The sequence below is a fragment of the Sciurus vulgaris genome, assembly GCF_902686455.1.
Source record: "Sciurus vulgaris genome assembly, chromosome: 12".
NCBI classification, from domain to species: Eukaryota; Metazoa; Chordata; class Mammalia; order Rodentia; family Sciuridae; genus Sciurus; species Sciurus vulgaris.
The window spans coordinates 43500062-43526082 of record NC_136473.1 but is presented as its reverse complement, the minus strand read 5'-3'; the positions used below and the strand labels follow the sequence as shown (position 1 = coordinate 43526082).

The window sequence follows — 26021 nt, the reverse complement described above, 5'->3', positions numbered from 1 at the left end:
GTGTTGGAGCTGGAGCCTTGCTGTATGTAGTACTTCTCCCAGCTAAGTCATCAGAATGTCCTATAGGCACTTAGCTACTTTGAGTGTGAGGAATGACTGTCACCAGGTGAGTCACTTCCATACACGTTACATCTCACTAGGCAAATCACATGGGGAAAAGCACACTGGCATTCATTCTACTCTGGTACATTCTAGAGTTGGTGGGTTCTTCCCTTCTTTCCCAGCCTTTGAGGAAAATACATGTTGAAGATGGCCGCTGCCTGGTTTCAATGGTGTAGACCAAGTTCTAGAAAAATCATTCACTCTGGGTGCCTGGGACAGTTATCCTAGTCTCCTCACTTCTCTGCTAAGCATCTCTCTTTTTCTCAGGAATCAGATCTTAGTTCCTTCTGGGTGTATACATCCAACTCCAGGAGGAGTTCCAACCCATTTTTCTGTTTTCTCAGGTCTCCTTGTGTACCACGGCTCCTCCTCCCAAGGCCCCTTGTTTGGATCTGATATAAATTTGGATTTAGAAAGTACTCATATTTACCAAAGTTAATTCTCACCTTTTGACTAAACATGTAAAATTTCAGTCACCACAGAAAAGAGCTTTGGAGAACCATTCCATGGAAATGACTTTATTCACCAAGTTTAAGATGAAAGAGAAAAAGTATTCTTTTACTGAGTACTTTTAAAATCAGATTTGAAAAGATTCTTTAACCACTGCCTATAATTTGTAGTGGCTGAGGTAGACAAATTGAAAGGAAAAAAGCTATTCAGAAACAGCAGATTAATTAGAGTATCCTGCTGTGCTCACAGATAGAGTTATGTTTTCTCTCAGATTTCAGAGCAGATATTTTTCTTTCTCCTTTTTCAGAAAGTTCAAGTAGATAAAGACGTGGATAGCTGGGATGAAATGATTTTGAAGCCCATCCATGTCTGAAACCATGATTTAAATACCAGCATTAAGGTAAGTCTTGGAGAAAGAAATAGAAAGAAGTGTTGTGGTTAAAGCTTTTTTGGTTTTGCCTGTCTTCTGAGACTAGATTAAGCCACATGATAAGTGGTGGCCCTGTCTGAATCATATTCCATGAACCAGAGCTTCAAGAAAGTTAAAGCTGCCCCCATGAGAAGCAGTGGACCCACAAACATGCAGGGCAGTGGAGCCATTATGACACTTGGAAAAAACCCATTTCCTTGTGGTCCTGTATCAGAATGTATCCTTTAGAAACTCCAGGAAAGAAAGAAAAACTTAGTACTCAATTCTTTTTGAACTGAGCTATGGCTTTGAAAGTGCTTCCAGGGACTCTAAGTTAAACTTTGTAGATTGAAATGTTATCTAGCTGCACAATCAGGGCAAGAACACACTTCTTGGAACTGTGCCATTTGACTTGCTTCTCTAGAGCAGTATTTCTCAAAGTGTATTCCCTGGAACATAGCTCCCTACACTATCATTGTAGTGGGAGCAGGTGATGGAAGATGGGTCTATGCCCAAGTGAGTTTGGGAACATTGTATTAAAGGTAATTGATATTTCTCAAAACTAAAGGACTCAGCATGGTCCTATGGAATTCTTTTATCATAACCAGCATTCCATTTGTTCATAAATATGTTTTTAATACAAGTCATGTATGTTGGTAGATGCTAGGGATACAGGAATAAATCAGATTGTCAATGCTTATGGATAGAAAGTAAATAAGTTAATAAGTAAGTACAAGTATTTATAGAGAGATGTGACAGCAAGTGTTCAAGAGAACAGTCTCAGGGTTGAGGATTTAACTTAGTGACAGAGAGCCTTCCTAATGTGCGTAAGGCCCTGTATTCTATCCTTTGCACTGGGGGTGGGGGGTGGGAAGGCAGGGGGGGAAATGAGAAAGAGAGAGAATGATCTCTGGAACTAGGTGTCCTGGTTATAATCCTGAGTCTGGCATTTGTAAACTTCATGACTTTAGGTAAGACACCCAATCTGTTTTTCAATCTCTTCATCAGAAGAGCAGTGAAAATAGTGCCTGTTATTGTGAGAACTAAAATTATGCATATATGCTGGCAAATATTAGATTCTATACAGGTGTCGACAGATTTCGTATGTATAATGATAATGGCTGAGTGCTTTGAAGGGTCTATGGTTACCTGACTGGGGAAGATCTAGCAGTGGGTAGAGACTTTTGAATAGGATGATCCAGGGACGTCCTGAAATGGAGACCTTATAAAGGTGAGAAATAGCAAACTATGCAGATGGTATAAGAAAAGCATCCAGGGGGTAAAGCAAGCCAACAGTGAATGAAAGACATATTATAACATCATGTGAAAACAGACAAATACTAAAGGAACTAGGACTAGAAGGGGACTTCTTCACTCTGCAGAGGGTACCTGTGAAAGTTTCAGGGCTAGATCATACTGTCTTGTCCCGCTAAGATCAGGAACAAAACAAGGATGCCCACTCTCGCCACTACCCTTTAGTATTTGTGATGATTAAGTTTAGATGTCTACTTGACCATGTTAAGGTACAGCCGTATAACTGGTAGAGCATTACTTCTGGGTATGTCTGTGTACATATTTCTGAAGAAGATGGGCATGTGAATCAGTAAACAGGGTGGGGAAGATCTGCCCTTTGTGTGGGCAGGCACCATCCAGTTGGGTGGGGGCCCCAATAGAAAAAAAAGAGAAAGGAAAGGTTAATTTGGGCTCTTCCCTGGAGCCGAGACACCCTTATTTTTCTGCCCTTGTACATTACAATTCTAGAGTCTCCAGTGGTCCCTTGGGTTCTCAGGCCTTCCACCTAACTTGTACTGAGGTTTGCACCACGAGCTTCCCTCATTCTGAGGCCTTTGGACTTGAACTGAACCATGCAGTATGTATTTCTGGGTCTCCAGGTTATAGACAGCCTATTGTAGGACTTAGCCCCCCAGTATTTGAGAGCCAGTGTCCCTAATAAATCACCCATCTTACATCTATCTATCCATCTATCTATCCATTTATCCATCTACCATCCATCCATCTGTCCATCCCATCTATCCACCCTATTGGTTCTATCACTCTGGAGAACCCCAAGAGTCTTCCTCAAAACTGATGACATTAGCATACTAATATGTACTATGTTAGAGGTTTTAACCTGTTCATTTATGTAAGAAAATGAAATAAAAGTCTTCCAGATTAGAAAGGGAAAAAATATTTGCAATATGGCATTTGAAAATAATAATTTGCCAATGGCCTTATTTTGTATATAGAAATCCTTAGGAATGCACTAAATTATAAGAACTAATAATTCCAGCAAGGGTGCAGAATATAAAATCAATATACAAAAATCAATTGTATTTCTGTACACTTATAATTAATAATCTAAATGAAATTAGGAATTTATAATAACATAAAAATCCTTAAGAATAAATTAAACAAAAGAAATGTAAAACATACATTCTTAAAAACTATAAAACATTGCCAGTGCCATGGTGCATACATGTAATCTTAGCTATTCAGGAGGCTGAAGCAGGAGGATCACAAGTTTGAGGCCAGGCTGGGCAATTTAGTGAGAACTTGCCCTCCAATAAAAATTTTAAAAAGGACTGGGATATAGCTCAGTTATAGAATACTTGCTTATCATGTGCAAGGCCTGATTTCAATCCCTAGTACCACAAAATAGTAATAGCAACAATGATGACAGCAACAAAAACATACAAAACATTGTTGAAATAAAGAAAACCTAAATAATTGGAAAAATGTCCATGTTCATGAATCAGACAATACTGTTTAAATGGCAATACTCCCAAAATTGTTCTGTATGTACAATTCAATCTCTATAAAAACCTCAAATGGATTCTTTGCAGAATTTGACAAGCTGATCGTAAAATTAATAGGAAATTCAAGGAACCCAGAATAGTCACAACAGTCTCGAAAAAGAAGAATGAAATAGGAAGACTCAACTTCCTGATTTCAAAATTACAAAATTACAGTAATCAAGACAGTGTGGTTATGGCATAAGAATGGGGATATATACATATGGAATAGAATTGATCTAGAAGTAAATCTATACATTTACGGTCAATTGATTTTCAACAAATGTGCCAAAACAATTCAATGGGAATAGAATAATTTCTTCAACAAATGATACTGTGATAACTAAATATCCACAGGCGAAAGAATGAAGTTTGAGACTTTGAATTGGGAATGATTTTTGAGATATGACACCAAAACTACAAGTGATTAAAGAAAATTGAACTTTTATCAAAAATTAGACTTTTGTTCATCAAAGTATCAAGAAAGTGAAAAGACAACCCACAGAATAGTTTAAAAATTATATTTGTGATAAAAAACTACATCTAGGATATATAAAGACCCCTTATGACTCAGTAATAAAAATACAAACCAATTAGAAAGAGTCAAAGGATGTAAACAAACTTTTCTCTGGAGAAGATATGCTAATGGCGATAGCACGTGGGAAGATTTTCAACATTGTCAGTTATCAGGAAAGGCAACATGACCACAATCAGACACTCCTTATACTCATTATGAAATACAGATAAAGTGAAGTGTTGGTGAGGATATAGATACATTGGAACTCTCATACATTGCTGTTGAGAATGAAAAATGTTTCTAATGTGGTTGCTTTGGAAAACACTGTGGAACTTCCTCAAAGAGTTAAACACACTTAGTTGTTACCTTTCACAACCTAGTATGTATATCCCAAGGTGCACACCCAAGAGAAATATAAATATATGCTCATAAACACCAAAGTTTATGGTATGAAATTATTTTAAATACCCAAAGAATGAAAATAACCCAAATGGTTGCCTATAACTAAGGTATATAGTGGGAAATTAGAAGGATCTGTGGTTTCTTTTTGAATTGATGAAAATCTTTAAAATTGATTTGGTAGGGTCACATGACTTTGTGAATATACTAAAACCATTGAATTATACACTGTGGTTTATTGTATGTGAATTAGAATTCTATCAATAGAGTGTTATGATATAAAACTATATATACATATGGAATATATATGGATGTGTCAGCACTTGATAGGTGAGTTTTGGGGAGAAAGGACAAGAGGAATTAGGAATGGGGAGGAGGGTTTTCAGCCTCCAGAATCTGTTTAGACACATTAAACACAAGGTGCCTGTTAAGTATCCAAACAGAGCTATTTCAGAGCTAGTTCCAGTGATCTGGAACTCTGAGGAGTAATCCAGACTGGAGATAACAGATGATCAGTAAATCCATAGGAAAGGATGAAAACAGAGAGGGCTTGGGGGAGAGGGGCTCAGAATGAAATGGGATTTAGAAGAGCTGTAAAGAAAACTGAGAAAGTGCGGCCCACCAGGGAGGAAGAAAAAGGAGAAGAGTTGCGGGGGTAGTCATTGAACTTAGGTTGTTCAAAAAGAAGGAGGGTTCACAAAGTCAGGTTCTCCCAAGAGTTCAGTGAAGGGAGATGCAAGCATCCATTGGAATTGCCAAGGTGGATGTTGTCCATGACTTGGTAAGAGGAGTTCCATACTGGAGATAGCAGATCAGAGAAGGCTGATGAGGGGACACGAAGTGTGAAATTGAAGAGAGTTAGGCAACTGTTTCTCGAAGTTTTGACCTAACTAGAGTCTGGTTACAACAAAACTTACTTCAGGATCATTTCCTGCTCTGCTGAAACACCCAGCAAAAGTACTGGTAGGGCTGGGGTGTGGTGGTGCACACTTGTTATCCCAGGGGCTCGGGAGGTTGAGGCAGGAGGATCTTGAGTTCAAAGCCAGCCTCAGCAACTCAGTGAGACTGTCTCCAAATAAAATACAAAAAAAAGGGGGCTGGGGAGGTAGCTCAATGGTTAAGTACCCCTGAGTACCAAAAAAAAAAAAAAGTGCTGGCAGGGTTTGAAGGCCAATCTCTTCCCTGGGAGCCAGCTCTTCTGACTAACCATGTATGTAGGTAGTTGCTGCTAACCTGTAGCCCTGGGGAGCAAGACAAGCAGGAAGGACTTCCTAGGTGGGGGTTCCCAGAAGAGAGCCATTCTGAGCTTTGTTCTCTGAGGGGTTTGATTTTTTTTGTTGTTTTCTCTTTGTTTTCTGTTGTAGATTGAACCCAGAGCCTCCCATTTGATAAGCTATGTCCCCCCAGCTCTGTTTTGTTGTTTTGACCAGGAGGAAACTGAAAGAAGCATTTCACTAATGTGCCTTTTCAGAGTTTAGGTAGAATTGTTGAAAAAATCTTCATTTGAAATCAGAATAAACAGCAAAGTCATTCCCTGATTTTATATGCAGTAAAGACATTTATGAAGCAAAGTCTTGATGTATTGGCCTTGCTGTTCTGTATCTCCTAAGACCTTATTGGAACCCAGTGGTCGGACCACTGAGACTATAGCAGTTCCTGAAGCAAGGTGGAGGGAAAAGCACATACACAAGTTCACACACGTGTGCGTGTACACACACACATACACACATACACACAAATGCTCACAGTATACACTTTCTCAGAAACCCCTAAATTACATTGAACATGGATCTTAAGATTTCTATTAGTGTATTCTTTCCCCGGACTTCTTTACTAATTTAGAGTATGTGGAAATGACTTTTTAAGATATATGTTCCTTCAAGTTATAACCCAATCTGCCCATTCTCTTGTGAAAATGTTTCTTGGAAAAGAAGTGCTCCTTAGGCTATAAAGCCCATAAAAACACTTTGAGCAAACATCACAGTGTAAGCACATGACCAAAGACGACTCATTTTGGATGAGTCTGAGCAGTGTTTGTTCTTTGCTTTTGGCAAGATGTGAGTGTAAATCCATGTGCAAGCACACACACATTTTAGCGAGTTTTATTTTTAAAGTATTTTATCTGAGTGTTACTAGCTAAAATTTCCATTTGCATAAAATATAGATGATCTCTGCTAAAACAATGTTTGAAAAATCCTATTCTTTTTCCAACAGGTTGGCATGAAGTTGGAGGATGTCATTATTTTTCTAACCTTGGTTAAAGGCCACTGGTATAAGGGTTTTTCCCATATATGAAATTATAGTTGAATATGTTTTATCATATGTGTAGAAAGCATGTATTGGAGGCTTTGAAAAAAGAATTTTCCAGTATTACTTTCTTAGAAACATTCTGAAAGAAGCATTTTAATTTGTCCTAGAGCATACATACAGAGGATTTTAAAATTTATTTATTATGAGAAAATGATATTAGGAGTGTGTATTACTTGATTATAAGTTAGACTATTATCTGTGAAGAAATCACTGATTTAGAAAAAAGCCCAGATTTTAGAATCCTGTTTTTTCTTGGTTGTTGTTGTTTGTGTTTTAGCTGTCCTGTGCCCTAGGTTTAGGGCTCACACTAACTTCTAACAACTTCCAATCACAGGAGAATTACAGTGATTGTCTGGAAGAAATCATTTGAACTTCAACCTGTTATCTTTGCTGCAGGGCCGTGCTAAAGGGCACTTTTGATTTCTTGATTTTAAAGGAGCATAAGAAAAAGGTTGCAAAGAGAAGGTTTGGTTTGCTCTACTTGGGACTGTCAGCCACTTCAGAGCAGCCTGCAGCAGGCCTCATCATGACTAGAGTGGAGTCAGGTCAGTTTCCCTGTCTTCCAGTTGTTTTCAGAGAACAGGACTTTACTAAGCAGGTGCTACTGGCAATGTTGCAGATCGTTTTATGGAGGAGTACTGATGGCAGTTTTTCTCTGCTTCGGGTGGATCTTTGTGCAAATTGCTTTGTTTCTTGAAAACATCTTATTTGTCTTGGGCAGTAGCCAGGCTTCTAATGTGGGTGGTGTGTGCTCTGTCGCAAACCTCAGGCCCCGAAGCCTGAGCATTGCTTTGTCTGTCAGATCAGATGAGTGTATGAAACAGGCAGAGGGCTTTGGGAGACTTCAAGGGGCAAAGAGAAAGGGGCATTTGTGCCTATGTAGCCAGCCTGGGACAGATGTCTGGGATGTGGGCATTGGTGACATGAAGACAGAACAGAAGAGACCAGGTAAGGGACTTGTGGATTTTCTAATATACCTCCATTTGGTTGCACTTTGAAAACTAGTTAGTGTTTCATGGGAGGCTCATTCTAATCCTTAGTTCTCCAACTCTTATTTCCTTATTTTCGTATGTTGATAATGAAATTAGCTTACAGCAGTTCAGTTAAACATGTCACTTGTTTACCTTTTTAGGTAAAAATACGTGTTTTTTTAAACTGCTGTCTACTACCAAAAAAATTGAAGATTTAGTTCTCTAACTAGGGAAACCAGCATATAAACATCCTGAAGGAATTTTTTTCTTTGTAGATCCTTTATGAATTTCAAGTAATCTGTAGACCTAATTTAAAATAAAATTTACCACAAGGGAGGCTGAGGTAGGAGGATCGTGAGTTCAAAACCAGCCTCAGCAACTTAGCAAGGCCAAGGCCCTAAGCGACTTAGCAAGACCCTGTCTCAAAATAAGAAATAGAAAGGGCTGGGATGTGGCTCAGTGGTTAAACACCCTCAGGGTTAAATCCCTAGTACCAAAAAAAAAAAAAAAGGCCATAAACAAGGAAATAGAAACCATGGAAGATTCTAAATACACCTTTGTACTTCTCTGCTCTTCACCTGCTCTCCTTCTCTGTGCGCACACGCACACACACCCCACCTATATTTGCATGAGAAATAGGTAGGAATAGCTTGGAGGACAAACAGAAAGTACAGTATAATAAAGTAAGAAGTTTTCCTATAAATTGGAATGTCTTAATTTTTTATTTCACTTTCATTTGGATACTTTTACTAATTCACTTTGCTGGGCTTAAAACTTTTCAAACATTCTTTGGCCCTGAGAGGGAGTTGTATAACCATAAAACTTGAGAATCCTGGCCTTGGAATAAATGTTCCTTTTAAAACCCCAAGGACAGAAAATTGAATACAGCTGTGCAAAAAAAAAAAAAAAAAAAAAATCAAGTGATGGTTCAGGGCTGCAGGCTCCCTGACCAACTTCCCAGTGCACTCAAGCTGGGATTTTTTTTTTTTTTTTTTCCCAAGATGGGAGACAGGGAGCTTTGTGTTTTTTGTAGGCTTCAGAAAGGGCCAAGTCTGAATTCAGAACGTGTCTTCCTGGGATGTTGTTTAGAGAGCGTTGTTATTGGTGTGGCTACCTGGAATCTCGCTTGCCCTTTGCGTATTCTATAGCTTTGGCTGTGGGGGATTGAGGTTGGTAGGTCATTGTCTGAGATGCCATCTGGCACACTGTTTACAGTTCCAGTTTACAAGTTAGCTGCAGAGCTTGAACACTTTACCCCAGGGTGGGAAGATAGAACAGAACCAAGAGTTTTGAGACCCAAGCTCCCATTCTTTTGCTCCCTCAGTCACGGAATTTTCCTCACTATCAAAAGCAAGTGACATGGCATTGTTCCTTGCTTCTCCTCCCCTGGGTTGGAAACCAGGATGTTGCTTCTCTGATGTTTGCCTGGTGGGTCCCACTGTTTGGTTCCTGGCCCCCCAGGGAACCATCTCCGTGGTCCCTACCCTCTGTGTAGCCTTTCATTAATCACTTCACTCTTTGTCAGACCGTGTAATGATGATTCATACTTCTTCCTCGACAAGATTAGATTACTGTAATTTTCATATCCTGGACTGCCCGCTAGGGATTCGAATTAATACTTGTTGGTATAGAAAACAGTATTGTGTTTCTGGGGAGAAAGGACTGGACTTGCCCACTTGGCCATCATCAGAAAACGTTAGGGAGGGCCTGACTGAAAGTAATCCTGCCTTCGGGGCTTACCACGTCAATTAGCTTTCCATTAAGGCAAGTGAGCTGTGTCTCTGTGTGCTGGACGGTCCCTGTACCGTGGATTTACGTTAGTGATGCCAAGGCTTCAGAATGCATGGAGGGTTTTGTCAGGGAGTCCTGCGCTGAAATCAGACACTGCTTAATGAGAGAAATCTTGGCCAAAGAGGCATTTTGAAGGAGGCAACCTAATTCAAGCATGTGGAACCATCTACTCAAAGCCAGCAAGGATTATGATCACACGATAGGGAGCAGGACCTATGAAGGGTAAAGTGCCTTTAAAGGAAACTCTTAAGTTTTGGCATTTTCTATGTAGAACATACGTTATTCATCCTATTATTTCAATGAATACTTATTGAGCACTTACTGTATCCTAGGTACTATTCTTGGCTTATAGATGAACAGCAGTCCTCAAAACAGGTCGTGTCACTGGGAGTGGGAGTGTGGGTGAAAGGAAGTACCACAGCAAGGAGTTAGGAATTACCTGGGAGAATGCTGAAATAACTGCAGTCATTTGGAAATATTTTTGTTTATTCCTTTCTTCTCTCCAACACCCTCTGTTCCATCAACAAGATTTTAAGGCATTTTCCGGGAGATTCTGGTAGTCATGCATACCCATGAATAATCTTCTTGGTATCATGATCAAGTATCAGGTATCAACTGGTGACTTCAGGGTCTTTGAAAGTATTGTCTACTAGAGACAGGGTCCCTGTTAGGCGAAAGCTGAGGTGTGACCAGGGGTTTTTATCTTTGTTTACTCTCCGGTCTGAAAATTCTCACTTCAGAATGTCTTGAATTAGCCTATTTCATCTCCATTGGATCCCCTTTCTTCTTTGTTCACTCCTTTCTTCAAGTTGTGATTTTTCTTTGGGGAATATGAGGCAATGCTTTGCCTCTGAATGAGTCTCAGTTCTTTAGACTTGGATACAACTGCAGGAGTCTTCCTCCCGGCCAGTGATGTTCAGAGCCTGAATGTAGACCAAATCTCACCTGGTGGCAGGGGAGTGAAAACTCTAAGAAAATGAAGTCCATGTTGTATACAGCCGAACTTATCCAAATGACTCCCGTATCTTTCCATTGTTTTCTTTTCTTGAACTTGTGCTGTCAGGGAGATGTGTTCCCGATACCCAATTGGAGCCACAGATATATGGGAAGATGTAGCATGCAGCAGTTCAGATTTTAGAATGATCTGAACTGTGGTCCACTTTATTACAGGCTTATGGGGCTTCTGTGGGTTGGCCAAGGGTGCAGCCCATTACTTTTGACTCTATGTTGGGACGAAGGTGAGGATGGAACCCTATGGGGCTGGAGAGAACTTATCCTGCACTGTCAGCTGGGATATGCAGTGTTCTTAGCGAGTATCTGTGGGGGCTTGAGAGCACACGCCTGAAAAGTGTCTCATTCCCTGTGTGTCTGGTGTGGACAATGCTCATTTATCTCCTTGGTGACCCAACACAGGTGTTTGCCTTTTCTCAGTACTTCCTCAGAAAAACTGTGGGTACTTTATGTTTTCCATTCAAGAATAAGATTGGTCTCTTCCTTCCTAGTACTGGGGACCAAAAAAGGAAATTCCCTGTTGTGCCAAGTGTGATGATGTGAACAACTGCATGGAAAGGAGAGGGCCTCGCTGGGTCTTCTCTCAGGTAGGAATCCTTGCTCCATTGGCAGCATCGCCTTCAGCTTATGTCCCCACTTGAGAAAAACCTCTGCAGTTCTGCCATGTGATGACTTACTGCTTGAGAGCAGACAAATACCCATATTTTTAGACATATAACAGCCTAACTGGAGCATGTCACACTTTGTACATCTCTGATTACTCGCAAGACTCTGACCCTGGTGTCCAGGAATGTGATGCTGGTCCAGCCGAATGGGAGGCTGTGTCCCTGGAGCCAGGACGAGGCTCACCCCTGGCAAACTCGCATTTCATTTTGACTGTAAGGCCAGCAGTTCTGTTCATGCTGAGCTTCGCTACACACCCATTGCTCTGGGAGAGAGGATTGGCTTGCGAATCCATTGTTTAAGCCAGTGACTTACAGATGACCTTGGAGCACACAAGATCTTCATCTAAAGCCAGAAAAGTTTTTCATAAGCTTTCAGAAGAAGAGAGACCAGACAGGCAGGCTCCACTGATTGATTGATTGATAGATTGATTAATATTATTGGGGAGAAGGGATTTTTGTTGGTTGAAAGATATTGCTGCTGAAAAAATCTTTTTTTTTTTTAAATCTACTAAAAATGTTTTGTCCTATGGTACAGATGGTCACAACATGAGATTTATATTATCAATGTAGCTATTAGGAGACCTCTCATGTACCTGTCTTCCCTCATAGATTTCAAAACCCTAAACTTATTGAGAAAACAAAATGATTCCAAGTCTGGTTGTGTCATAGCAGAAATTAGAACAAAATAGAAGTCCTGGCTACCTAGCCTTTTTATTCTCTGGAAATAAGCAGTTTAAAAACAACTTCCAATGATTGCCTAAATTCATTACCATTAGAAAGCAGATCTCTCCACAAGGCAGAAGCAGTGAGAGAGCTTTGTGGTCTTGCTTTCCTACACTGAGAGTTCTGGTCAGGCTCTGATGTCACTGTTACTTCAGAAGCAGGAGGGGGAAACATGGAACATGAAGCTGCTATAGAGAAGCACTCGATCCAGTGATTCCTATTTTATTTTCTGCTTCTGAACCTGAGGAACAGAAAACATGTCACTCTGTCTCCAAGTCCAGAGGGATATTATGCATTGATGAATCAACCCTGAAAATAAAAAGAGAACGTTATAGCTGTGTTAAAATGAGAAAAAGACCTCCAACCACAAGTGACTTTGATCTTCACCTCACGAACATTTGTTACATCGTGGAGTGGCAGATGTTGCTTGGTTCTGGGGCCATAAAGAGATAATGGAGTCCCTGCCCTTTGGATGTCAGCAGTCTAGAGGCCAGGAAAGGATTTATAGGAGAAATAAAGTCAGAGGAGTCTTGAAGGATCATTAGGGCTTAAGTGGGAAGAAAGGAAAGGTATTCTCCACAGAAAGAGCAGACATGGCAAGACTGTTCCATATATGTAGCTTCTCATGGTTGGGTGCAGATCACCTCCTGGGTGGATGGCATGACATACCACTGGAGAGGTAGGTAGGAAGGGGATAAGTCAGAGAGGCTATTATTTTGTAATTTACCCAGCAGACCAGCAACTCTCGCCTTTTTGTTTTGTTTTCCACCAACAGGATTCTGTTGGATGATATCCACAAATGTCTCAACCTAGATTTATCTAATTGTGATGTTGGTAATAAAGCAAGGTATTCAATTCCTTGAAAACGTCACAACTATTAGGTAGGAATATACCAGCAAGAAAAAAAATCATCACAGATCTTGGTCTATATGAGATAATCTCTGGGTAAAGTGTGATTTCCAGAATTTTTATTTGTAACTGGGTATATTTTTCTTCTTTCTAATGAATATCTAAATGCAAGAGGATCCCTGTGGTGCTCTCATGAGGATATCTTTACAATTGCCCTTTGGAAAATTTTATTCAAAAACTTTGTCCAAAAGCTTCCATCAGTGAAAAATAACTGCTACCTAGTTGCCCACTGGAGGTGACTCCTGCTGGGACCACACTTGAGAGCCACTGCTGGGAGGGATACAAAACCAGGCTTGGGCTGATTACAGGCCATTCTGGAAGCAGTGGAGGGGGTTGTTAGGGGAGGTGGTGGCAAAGGAGGGTAGACTAGTTTGGAGTCTCCAGTGGCAATCCTGACTGGAGCCCATAAACAGGAAGTAGAAGAGGAAGGGAAGCAGTGTTCAGGCTACCGGACTTATTAATGACTGAGTGGAGGTTTGAGTATCAAACTCCAGTGAGGAGTAGCCCTGGATTCTGATTAGGGTAGTCAGGTTGTTGTGGTGAGGTTGTGGTCTGTCAGGAAAACAAGATCCATTTTCACAGTAGATGGTGGGTATAGTGTTATTTGTCTTGGATGTCAAGTTCCTGTGAGATGTCCTTGCTTCTGGCAAGGGTGGCACTTCATAGCAGGAGCAGGAGCGTGTAGCAGAGCAAGCCACTCACATCAGGACTAGGAAACAGAAGCGAAAAAGGATGGCCAGTCGGACGGTCCCTTTCCAGGGCACACCCTCAATGATGTCAGGACTCCCCATAAGGCCCCACCTCTTAAAGGTCCACAGCATCTCCTAATAGTACTGCCCTGGGAATCAAGCCTTCAGTGAATGTGCCTTTGGGGACTTTCAATATCTAGACTATAGCACCTGCTAAAGAAAAGTATTCACTTGGAAAGTAATGCTTCTTATTCTATATCAAATATTTTACTTGCAATCAATTACTTTTATTGTGGTAGAGCAAAATAAATACTTTCAATTTCGAATTTTAAGATGGCATTGATAATAAGTGAATCCATATAGACTTATTTAAAGCATAATTATGGTAAGTAACCCATGTACAAATGGATTGTATTTGGAAGTTTCATTTGAAGTAGGTTTTTTTGAGATTTGGCAGGAGGGGTGGTGTCAAGAAAGGATTTAAACCTTAATTTAAAGGTAATTATAGATTAAATGCAGTTGTAAGAAATAATATAATTCATGTGTGCCTTCACTCACTCCCCCACCAACCAGTGGCAATATCTTGAAAAACCGTGGAACAATATCACAACCAGGATGTTGACATTGACACAGTCAACAGTGGGACAGTTTCATAACAATTATCCCTCATGTTGCCCTGCTAGAGCCACCTTACCCTCACCCCTAACCTCTGATGACCTCTGTCTTCTCTCTTCCTACAATGTTGTCATCTGGGGAATCTTCTACAAATGGAATCATTTGACAGCTAATATTTTGACTTTAGCTTCCTTTCGTCCAACATAATCTCTGGATATTTATCCAGATCATTGCCTATATCAATAGTCTATTCTTTTATATGGCTAAGTAGTGTTCATGGTATGGATGTGAAACAGTGAAGAATAAACTGAGGTTCCTTTTTTATATTTTATTTTATTTTATTTTTGTCTGTGGATGTCCAGTTGTTCTAGTACTATTTATCAAAAGGATGAAAATCAACTGGGCATGTTTTCATGGACTTTTTTCTGGGTTCTTTATTCTTACCAATCATCTGTTATGTGTCTATCCCTTTGTCAACCTATTTTGTCCCATCATTCCAGATGTATAACACCTACACAAACCTAAATATAGTATATAATATCTAATTATACGACACATTATATGACATATTTTAACAATGATTACAATATTAATATAATTATATATAAGCTCTAGATTATTATTTCCAACCTACTTTAATTCACCTTTTAATTTCTTTGAAACATTTGCAAAATTCAAAACTTGGGACTCAATAGGTTAATAAGGGATGGATCAATTCCCCATGATCCTTCTTTTCAAGATTACTTTAGCTATCCAGGTGGCTGTGCCTGTATGTGTACATTTTAGGGTAAACTCCAAATTCTTATGGAGTTTTGATAGGCATTGCATTGAACTTATAGATCAGCTTGGGGAGAATTGACATCTTACTATGTTGACTCTTCTAATCTGTGAACATAGTATACATCTATCTATTAATCAATCATCTTTGATTTTTTTCATCAGCCTTTTGTACTTTGAGCATATAGGTCCTGTGTATATTGAGTTTATACCTCAGTATTTTATTTTCTGTAATTATAAGTTGTATTATGTTTTTAATTTTGGTTTTCACATTGTCATATTGGTCTAGATAGTTAACATAGAAATAAGAATGAGTGTCTCCTAGATCCTAAATCATAAATAGCTGTGCTTCCTAGATCATCCCACAAGTCACCATTAGAATTAATAATAATGGGACTATAATGAAGAGTTACTAGAGGAAAGAATAGACTACAACACTGTAATAATATTAGTATTAAATACTAGCAAATGAAAACTAGTTGTCAAATATCTTGGGGATGTCTAAGTCTAATATAAGTCTAGTTCTTATTTCTAATTTTAATTCTTAATGTATGATTTTCCATTTCTTATGTCACTTTGTGCAAAGAAGTGGGTGTGATGGGGTTTTCTGAGTTAGGCAGATAGCAAAAAAAAAAAAGGAAAAGTGTATAAATGCATTGAAAAGTTAAAATTAGCTGGGATTCAAATGATCAGAGATAAAAAGGTTTTATAAAAGACGTGACTAAGAAGAATTGCTCTGTTAGACTCTGGTGCATGTTAATCTAGGACCGTTTGGCTCCTCAGGGAAGCAGTGAGCAACAGCTTAACAGGCATACAAGAGTTAGATGTTTATTTTGTGGCAGCAAATCTTTTTTTAGGAAAAGCAAACTGCATTATTGTGGTAACAGTGATTCATTTCCCTTCTCCTATCTTTTCCCAGATAGTCAACTGTTTTACATAAGTTTTTATTTATTTTCACCCAACTTTGCTGCAGGAGGTTCAAGCAGCTCACATAAATACATAAAATAAGATAAAATAAACTTAAAAGTGAGGGAAAGGCCAAACTGGCCAAAGGGAAAATTAGATGAGGGACAGGAACAAGATTATGATGCAAAAGTCATGCTGTGAGATTTTATCTGTCATCCTGAAGTGGATAAAAAATTTGGCTTGGGCAAATTGTTTTTAACCCTTGCACAAAATAGTCATGAGGTCTGTTATGCTTATTTATGGGGTATTGTGTGGTATTTCATTGTAAACACGCATCATGTAATGATCAAATCAAGATATTTAGTTTGTCTATCATCTGAAACATTAAGCATTTCTTCATGGTGAGAACATTCAAAATCCTCTCTTCTGACTATCTTGAAATATTCCATACAGTGTTGTTATCTTTTCACCTGGTCCCTGGTTGGTCTGTTTAGGGGTAGGCATTGTCTTGCAGGGTTAATTAGTAACAGGAATTCAGACCCTGCCTTGTGAGGCCTCTCTCCACTGCCTGCTGCAGCTGGTGGTCTGGGAACACTGACATTCAGAGGCATACCACCGGAGGCCTGCGCAGCGAACAGCTTTCCTCTAGCCCAAGTCTTAATGAGGTTTGTGATTTGTATTGAAGTTAGCACAGACAATTAAGAATAACTCTCTGTTATTCTTGGTAACAAGGACATCTACCATTGTAAGTATTTTTTGTAAATGGAGTTGTAATGTTTAGTTTAAGTGTTTAAAAAATGTTAATGGCTTTTTAAGAAGTGGTTATGAGTCATTGCTCATTTTTTTTCATTAGTTAAGGTCCATCTGGTTTTTAAGTGAAATGAGTGGCCCAGGAGCCTTTGGAAGATAGGTTTTGCCAGTTCAAAGGACTGACTTTAGTTTAAGGACCAAATATTTGTGTTGTTCTAAAGAAAGTCCTTCTTGCACAATTGTTTCTTATGTTGGTTAATTTTTCTACAATTATTGGAAGTGGTAAGAAATACATAGGGATCTACATAATTGTTAACTTGTAAAGAAACATGCCACTATGGCATGCTGTTTAATATACAGATGCATTTATATATATATATATATATATGTAGGTATATGTACATGTATATATGTATGTGTGTGGGGGGGTATATATATATATATATATATATATATATAGAGAGAGAGAGAGAGAGAGAGAGAGAGAGAGAGAGAGAGAGAAAGTAAGTGGCATGCTTAATATTTTGGGGAGTTCAGTATCTGAGCTTTATGAAAGATGGTGTGTTCTTTCCTTTTAAAAAACAGAGTTAAGGACTTGTTTGCCCCTCCGATTTCATATTGCTATAGCCTGTTCAGTAGACTGCTGTTGTGTTTTTAATTTCTCTTTAAAACCAGCTGAAAGACAATGTGGACAATTGAGCTGCATTTGAAGTGGCTGCTGGCCAGGCCTGTGGCAACAGCTGATGGGCTCCTCTGAATTTCAAGAGCTATTTCTGGTCGATTAGCTGTATCAAGGCTCTGGAGTTCAGGCCATAAAAGGCCGGTCCCATGTGGAGTTGCCACACTGCCTCTGACCACGTCCTCAGGCCGGCAAGTCCTCAGGTTTCACGTGGATTTACCCAGTAATGGATGGCTCCACCAAGGCCAGATTGGGGAAGCACAGCCTCGAGGACACCAGGGGACTGAAAACGTCAAAGAGAAGACTCTTTTTATTAATATTTTGGAGTTCTTTTTTCAGAGACACTTATGGGATGTAGCCTTCACCTATTTCCTGAATTTGACATCCAGCCGCCTTTTGGAAAGCACCGTTCTAAATTTATCCTCTTCTGAATCATCGCTTCTGATAGATGCAGTTGCCTTGTTTACATTGTGATATTTGATTTTGTACAGCGTTACTTGGGCTAACTTTGGATATTTTACTTTTTGTTTAGAATCTGAAAGTAGTATTCATTGAATAGAGACTCAAAGAAATTCTCGAGGACATCCAAAGTCAGATTAGAGGATATAGCGTGTTTCTTTTTTTCAATTAAAACAATAAGGAATTGCAGTGTGATTTTCCCCGTCCCCTTTCGCTTAGAGGAACAAGGATTATACAGAAATTTGAAGTAAGTGGAAAATCTTCCTATAAATCTAAGTGCAGTAGTTTTGTTTCTTAAGTGCCATCTGTCTGAGCATGCTTCCTAAGGATTTGCTGAATTCAAGCACTGGAATGTTCTGTTGCAATTACTCCTGCAGATACCCTTGGGCATATTTTAGGGTTTGGGAGGATTGATTTTTTTTTTCTTAAAAACAAAGGACTTATGATACAGAGAGGTTTATTATTAACAGTCTGTTTAATATAACTTAGTATGTACATTCTCTCTAAATGTTAGTTAGCCCTTGGAATTAAAGTACATTCACAATACAGAGTACTTTAATCATTTCCCAACTATGGAGGTAGAGTTCAAAAAGGTAAATTTTCTTTCATTTCTATTATTATTATTATTATTATTAAGTTATTTATTTTTTGTCATACAGGTGATCGAACCCAGGGCCTCAGGCATGCTAAACACACACTAACACCCTCAGCCCTCACCCCTATGATTAATTCATGTGGAAATATAAATCACCAGTGATTGTTTTGTCTAATTTTTGTTTTGAGAGTTCTTTATCTTGCTATTCTGGATCTTTGGGCTTGATTTTATAGAACCTCTTTGTTCCAGCTTTTATAAGAAAAAAATCTCACTTTAGGTTCTAGACTTCTTTAATTTTAATGTTCTAAATGTTTTTATTAGTGCATTGTAATTGTACATAATAGGTTCTAAGTTTTGAACTGTGTAATTCATTTTTAAGTTCTGCAGGGGAAACAAATACCATATGAGCCTTTTTTAATTCTTAGGGATAAATATGGTCTCTTTGTAATTTAGCTTGGTGATTTGCTGCTGAAAAATAGCAACAAGCTATAGAACATTTAAGGTTTACTTGGCATAGTGCTCCTTTAGAAAAAAAAAAAATGTTTCTTTATGCCATATCAGATGAGCAAGTATGCACAGTAATTATTTTTGTCAGGTAGAAAAACAGAATATTTATAGAGAAGAACATCATGGGTGAATACTGCAGTTGTTTTCCACCGGAAGTAGTACCACAACCCTAGGGGGAGTCGCGCGTGGGGATAGCTTTCCCAGTAACTGCTGCTAGCATTTGGAGGGATGTGGTTAAGACTTTTAAGTGCACATTTTTCATACTATGTGTAAATACATACACTATTACTCTGGCTAAAATGCCGGTGTTATCCCCAGTTTAGAAAAACTGCAGGACATAAATTGTACCAAGCAAAGAGTGAGGCACATTTGGGCTGCCTCTTCCCACCATGCCAGGTGAACTATTGAGGAGTCACGCAGTTGAATATCCTGTCAGGAATAGACCACCTGTATCACTCTTCTGAAGGTGTGTGAGGGAGGTACCGATGGGTAGAGAGAAGTGGTTTGTTATTGATGCATTTCCTTCTATCAGAGCAAGATAGCTAGCCTTCAGGGGAAGGCATATTTGAAATTATTCAAATTAGTGCCAAGAGCATGATCTTCAAAATAAAATCCAGTTAAAGCACCCAGCTAACAATGGACATCCGTCTTTCATTCAACAAACACTTATCTTTCCTTGTATTTTTTTCTTGATAGCCAGGCCTTAGGAAGGTTTGAATTTTAATTCAGAATGAACATATTTGGCCACACCTGGGGTTGTTTAATATTCTATAGTTGAGAACTTGTGTGTAAAGGAAAGGGCCTTTGGCTTTTACAAGACTGCACCAGGTAGAGGTCACATGGTGTGCAGTTAGGGAATGTAACTCTTGCTATGATTGGAAACTGGCTTGATCAGCAGGAGTCATCTCCCCATGCTAGGGCCATCTAGACCTTTAGAAACCTCATTGCAGTTTTAATTTTAAGTGTAGTCTCAGGGATCTCTTGCTGTGACCAGCCATATCCCCAAACTGGAGCTATCTGGCAGTTCTGGGTTTATAGTTTGTGACAAACCAGGAACTTTGTCATCCTTGACCCCTGTACTTACATGTTTGTAAGGCCTCTGTGTCTGTTCCTCCATGATGCCTTACCACCTCCTCTTAAGTCTCATCCTTTCTTAGTTAGGTCATCACTTTGCCCTCAATGGGTCCCTTTGCCCACAAAGTTCTAATTTTGTCATTTCTCAAAGATCAATCCCTCTGGGCTGGAGATATAGTTCACTTGGAAGAATGCTTGCCTCACAAGCACAAGGCCCTGGGTTCAATCCCTAGCACTGAAAAATAAAATAAAGACCAATCCCTCATGGTTTCTCTCTGCTTCCATGCTAAAGCCCTGACTCCTTAGCCTCATCTTCAGGGATGCCTGTACCTTTTGCTTGCAGTCTTCCCCCAAATATACTGCCTCTCCTTGCCTGCCAGGGAAGTGATATCACATGAGATGTACCCAGAAGTTTCCTTGGCCTGGTTGCCCTGGCTCCGAGGCCTTAACACTAGCCTGCACTGTAGAGCTGCTGGCAACACATGCTGGCACTCCCTTCCTCTGTGGAGTAGTGCTCAACCAGGCTCAGCCTCTTGCCACCACACTAGTGGGCACTCCACAGATGTGAGTTGATGGAGTTGAATTGCACGTAATGACATGGGTTCTTCAGACCAAAATGTTCCATCAAATATTTTTGCCATTTTTCTGTAGCATTTATGGAAGAGGTAGGTATTCTGTGTTATAAGTTCGCCTTTCTCCCCCTTGTATCTAATAATACAACCAGAAAGATTTGTCTTACTGTAACAAGCCTGATGGGGTTTCTGCATACAAGTTTCTGCCAACACAGGAAATTGAGGTGCATTCGGTGAAGTCAGCCACTTCATTATTGGAATCTTGCCTGAAATGAGAAACTTCATCTGGGTACTTGAGTTAGGTATTTTTCCCAAGCATTAAGCTTCACCCTTGGAAACACATCTCGGGTGTGTCTTGCATTTTTGACCTTGAGGACAGCAGCAACTTGATGTGGTTCAGAAAGATCTCTGCCCCATGGGGACACTCCCTTGTGCTGGACCTTTTGAAAGTGGCATGCATTTTGCCACATATCTTTCTTATTCTCTTTTGAAAGTTGATCCTTTAATCCCAAATGACTTTATAACCTGCGTCTAACTGGTTTTTATGTAAATATAGTAAAATAAATAGTTTTGATCTTTGCTTTGGGATCATTGATTTATCTTTGATTTACAGCCCTGGATTTGTTCATTTCAACACATATTTCTTGAGCAGGTCACCTGTACAGAGCTGTGGGTTGGATGCTGAAGCATGCTTCCCCATCCTGGGGACTTCATTCTTTGAGGGGAGACACAGGACAAAATGAAGCTACTACATCAGTCAGGCTGGAAGGGATGCACAATAAATACAAAGCATCCTTTGTTACTGTGTATAAACTCAATGCCAGGCTCTTGATGTCTACATTATATCATTTCATTTTCTAAGAAATGCTAGTATCATCATGCCCATTCTACTGAGGGAAAAGAACTGAGGTTTAAGAGAGGCTTATCCAAGGGCATGTACCATGGAATCCCGGGAGAGCTAGATTTGAACCCAAGATCTCTGACTTCACTGCCCACATTTGTAAAATGCTGCTATAAACCAGTGCCATCCACATTGTAAGCACAGTCGCCTGTGGTCTTAGTCTGTTTTCTGAGACTGGGTAATTTATAAAGAAAAGCAATTTGCTTCTTACAGCTCTGGACCAGGCTAGATAGGCCAGAGTAGGGGCTGCACCAGGCGAGGGCCTCCTTACTGTTGGGAGCCCTGCAGAGACCCAAGACAATATGGGGTCTCGCATGGTGATGCAGAACAAGGGTGAGCGTTCTGTTAAATAAAGCCACTCCCTGCATGATCCATGATCCATGATTCGTTGATCCATGAATGGATCAATCTGTTCATGACGGTAGAGCCTCATGACCCAGTCACCTCCCAAAAGTTTCACCTGGAAATACCACTGACATGACTTTCATGTGTTTACAACACATGAAATTTGGTGGACACATTCAAACCACAACCTGTGGTCCTGATAATGTACAGGTTCTGAGTCAGAGGGCTGGGATAGGGCCAGACTCAGCAAGCAAAATCCAGGTGCTGCTGCTGACTCCTCTGGTCTGAGAACCAGCTGTGAGTAATGCTGCCTGAAACTGCTTCCAGAAACACTGAAATGGAAGCTCCCAGGAGGTGGACTGGGTGTTAGGAAAAGGATTCCTGTGGCAGAAGTGCACTTCCCAATCTAGCCCCTTCCTCTGTGTTTTTCTTGCTGTCCCCTCCCCCTCCGTGCCTACCCAGTTACCCCCCATTTCAACTTCTACCTTGCTCTGACTCCTTCTCCTCATGTTGAAAACATACTCAAGTTTCCTGCATCCTAAATAAAGCTTGTCTTGATCTCGAGCCACCACTTCTTTCTTTCTCTGCCCAGTCACTCCTCAGTGCCCACAGGAGCCGTTCTGGTGGCTCCTCTCAGGGACCTTTATGGTCTCTCAATCCCTCTGACCTCTCTGCAGTTGACCTTGGAGCATCTTTTTATCAGGATCCTCTCTGAGGCCCAGGCAGGTTGATGAGGTTCTGGCCTCCGCACCAGGCTGCAGTGTTTACAGTGTTTCCTGAGTTGTTTCATGGGTTCATTTGTGTGTGTGTGTGTGTGTGTTTTACTTTATTTTGAGCACATCTTTATTATACATGTTAATGGGGTTCAATGTGATATTTCCGTACATGCGTATATCATGGACTGGTCAAATTCAACCACCCTTCTCCCTTTCCCAATTCCTAGTCATCTCTGTTCTACTTTCTGTGCTTTATTATTCTTTTAAATCACTTTATGTCTTCCCCCTTGCCTAACTGCCCCTTTGTAAGGTCTACTTAAGATAAAAATTCTTGTGCTGCTCTTACTAAGGTGAATTCCACGACCTGTCCATTTTAGATGGAATGTATTCATTTGGGTTTTAAAGCTTATTTTCTCTGTAATTGAAAGTCAGCTTCTAATTAGCTGCATGAGACTTTGTGTTCTATATAGCCAGTATTGATAGAATTATGCAGAGAAAAGGAACACTTAGGTTCTAAATGAAGACTCAAAGAGCCTTTTATAAGTACTGTATCCAATTTATGGACTGTGTTTTAGTTAATCAGAGCCCCCTTGTTTTTCTTGGGATTTTCAATTATGTTGTGAATATGCAAAAGTTGTCTCAGCTATATACAGTCATTGAACAGAAAAAAATCCATATGAATGTTTTTAGATTTTTAATATTTTGGATACTTTATATATCTTAAGAATATTAGATAGCTACTGTTCTTTTTGTATATTCAAAAATGTTGTACCTAATTTTACCCCATTTAACACAAATATAAAATATGCAGACTGCAGTTGCACACATTACCTACTCAACAAAACAAACCACTCCAGCCAGAACCCACATAAGAAAGCAGTTGACTTTCAGGAGCTTAAAACTTACTGAATTAAGAGGGAGTTTATGGGAGCTAAATTACCTTTGAAAGTTTTAGTACTGTTTTTGCATGTACATTTTCTTATAAATTTTTTGTTGTTGTTGTTCAACTTAAGCCAATATTTTAGTTTTACCAGGTATTAGTAAGGTCACAAAATGCAGTCACATTCATTTATTTTGCAATGGGCTCATTCCTTTAGCAGTTGCTATTATGAAACCCAGAGACAAATGGCATTTCAATGTCTATTATTTCTTTGCAGATATTGCTTCAGATACCTGACCCAGCTATGACTCTATAGGTTTGAGCCAGGTTAGAAAAAAGGGCTTGGGTGTGCCAGTAAGGAGGAGACTGCTCTCCAAATTGTGCTTATAGTCTTAATTTCCACCAGATGTTCATTTTAGCCAAGCACATAACATAGTCATTTGGCTTTATGGTTTCATACATTTTTGATTGAAAGTGTTGAATATTTAAAAATTCTTTGATTAGATGAAAACTGTCATGGTGCTTTAGATGAGGGTGACTAAGCTTCAGGCAATGTTTTACCCCCACACAGAATACTCCCATTTGGGATGAAATTTATTTTTTTGGATTCCTCTCAGTTCTCTCCAGAGGCTTCCAGGAGCTTTCAAGCAGCTAACTGTTCTTAAATATTCCAAAAGGAGGATGCAATGAGAAGATGGGTTGGGGAACAATCAGGAGCAAAGCAATGTGGAGTCAATGACGGCAGACAAGCCCTGTGCTCTGCTCACCTCATCCACTCCCCAGAACTCTAAAGGAGGGTGCTTCTGCTCTCCAGGGAGGAAGGACATTTTATTTGGAAGTTGAAGGTGTTTGATCCTGAGGATGCTTAGAGCAATGGCTAGAGTAAGAGGGAGCAGAACCGGTCTTAAGTAATAACCAGCTATGTGACCTTGGGTACATTCTTAACCTCTCTGAACCTTGGTGGCCTCATTCATTCAAATGGGGGTTGTAGGTGAGCACTGGAGTGCACATCTATAATCCCAGATACTCCTTGGGAGGCTGAAGCAGGAGGATTACAAATTCAAGCCAGTCTGGGAAATTTAGTGAGACTCTGTCTCAGGGGAAAAAAAAAAAAAAAGTAGGAGGGACTGTTTAGGGGGACAGCTAGGGTTGTAGGGTTGTAGCTAAGTGGTAGAGTGCCCCTGGGTTCAATTCACCTTCCACCCCCTGAAAAAGGGTTGGACTTGAAAGTCGCTAAGGTTCCTTCTACTTATTTGGATTCTATAATACAAAAGTTTTGTTTCAGAGCTTGAAATTATTTAATATTTCCTGGAGAGGAGACCCTGTGCCTGATAGGTGGTTCAAGGTAGGAACCTAGGAACAAGTGTGTGTGCATGTGTGCGTGTGTTGTCCTTGCTTATTTCTGTTGAACTGAGTAGCCTATTTTTTTCCTTTTTTTTTTTTTTTTTTTTTTTTTGTCTTCATTTTTTATTTTGGAAAGTTTCTTTCATCACTTCAGATTAAACTCTGATCATTTTTTTCTGTTCATTTAAATATTTAAATTTTCTTTTCTCTAGCCTGATGTAGTCTTATCTTTAGGACTTTTGTGTTTTGTTTTTTCTCCTGATGTGAAACCCCAAAGCGGTCATAGCCTAAGATAGGCGGAATTTTCCTATTTGCTGCACGATAGAGTGTGCCTCACTTCCTTTGCCCTTTATTAGCTCAGGGCCACACATTCATTCACTACCAACAGTTATTTTCTGAGCACTCACTATGTGCCAGGTGTTGGGGAAAGAGCAATGAAATGTAAACCCCTCCAGTGGTTCTCTTGATCTCCCACCCAAATGTGTCTTTCAAGCACTTCCTTAAATGACAGATTTAATATACCTGTCATGGACCCACATAGTTACCTTTTGTGAGTTAGGAAATCTTAAGGGCTGCTCTCTTAGTAAATGTCAAGTATACAATACAGTATGGTCAGCTATAGACACCGCCCTGAACATTGATCCTCAGAACTGATTCATCTTAGAATATTTTCCCATTTCCACCTACCTCCTCCCTTAGTAACCACCCTTCTATGAGTTTGACTTTTTTATCCAGACATCACATTGCACACCTTGAGCATATACAATTTGTGTACCTCAAAATTCCTGAAAACAAAATCTGCCCTGGTCCGAACCCGAAGTAGATATTTTGTTAGATTGACTCTTAACCTACTTTTTTGCATTTTCTGTATTCTGAAGTTTTCTGTTCCCCATAACATGCACTGATCATGTCAGAAGGTTTAAAAAATGTTTCATTTAGTCAAGAACAAGTCAAAGATCCATTTCTTTTTTTAATCCACATTCTCTCCACTATCATGAAGAACCATCCACAAATGATGATTTCATTGCTAAGGCAAAGGTTGAAGTTGATCTCCCTCAACCAGAATGTGACAGAATTAAATCATGGAACCAACTTCTTTCTTTTTTTCAGGCTTTGTCTCAAAACTTCATTAAACTTAACAAAAATTTAAAGTAGTTTTGCCT

At 39.6% G+C, this 26021-nt stretch overlaps 1 protein-coding gene across 13 annotated transcripts in view; it reads left to right on the top strand.

The window, feature by feature from the left end:
- SVIL (supervillin) overlaps nucleotides 1-26021 on the top strand; it is a 226051-nt gene that overhangs the window by 56980 nt on the left and 143050 nt on the right. For 11 of the 13 annotated variants that reach the window (XM_079105799.1, XM_079105791.1, XM_079105793.1 and 8 more), the window contains one exon: nucleotides 860-952. The gene's annotated coding sequence lies outside the window, so the exon portion shown is untranslated. Of the gene's footprint in view, nucleotides 1-859; nucleotides 953-17370; nucleotides 18172-26021 lie in introns of those variants that run through there. The other 2 variants (XM_079105802.1, XM_079105794.1) reach the window with 2 other exon arrangements.